Here is a 380-nt window from a genome sequence, read left to right on the forward strand (position 1 = left end):
ATCGTCCTATAACTACCCACTTTCTTCGTAGTGGCCATTTTATCATGAAAACTGCCTTTTAACTGCTGTCATTACCTTTCATCATTCAACCACTTCCGATTGAATTCCTTGAATCGTGGAACGTGATAGGGCTGGTTTAACAACTGCTTTGATAACTGCATTTTTTTATAACCACGACGCGTTATGTTTGTTGATACTTTGGGCGACTTGAAGGTTTGGGCGAGAATAGAGTAACAGCTCTGGGCGACCGTATGATACTCTATTCGTTCAGATTCTGGGCGACTTGCAAACTTGGGTGATGGCGTTACAGCATTCTTGGGCCTCCTTATTTGGGCCTTCATCTTGATTTGTTCGATTAGGCTTTGTTCTTTGGGCTATCT

The sequence above is a fragment of the Olea europaea genome, chromosome 23, assembly GCF_002742605.1.
Source record: "Olea europaea var. sylvestris chromosome 23, O_europaea_v1, whole genome shotgun sequence".
Lineage (NCBI taxonomy): Eukaryota > Viridiplantae > Streptophyta > Magnoliopsida > Lamiales > Oleaceae > Olea > Olea europaea.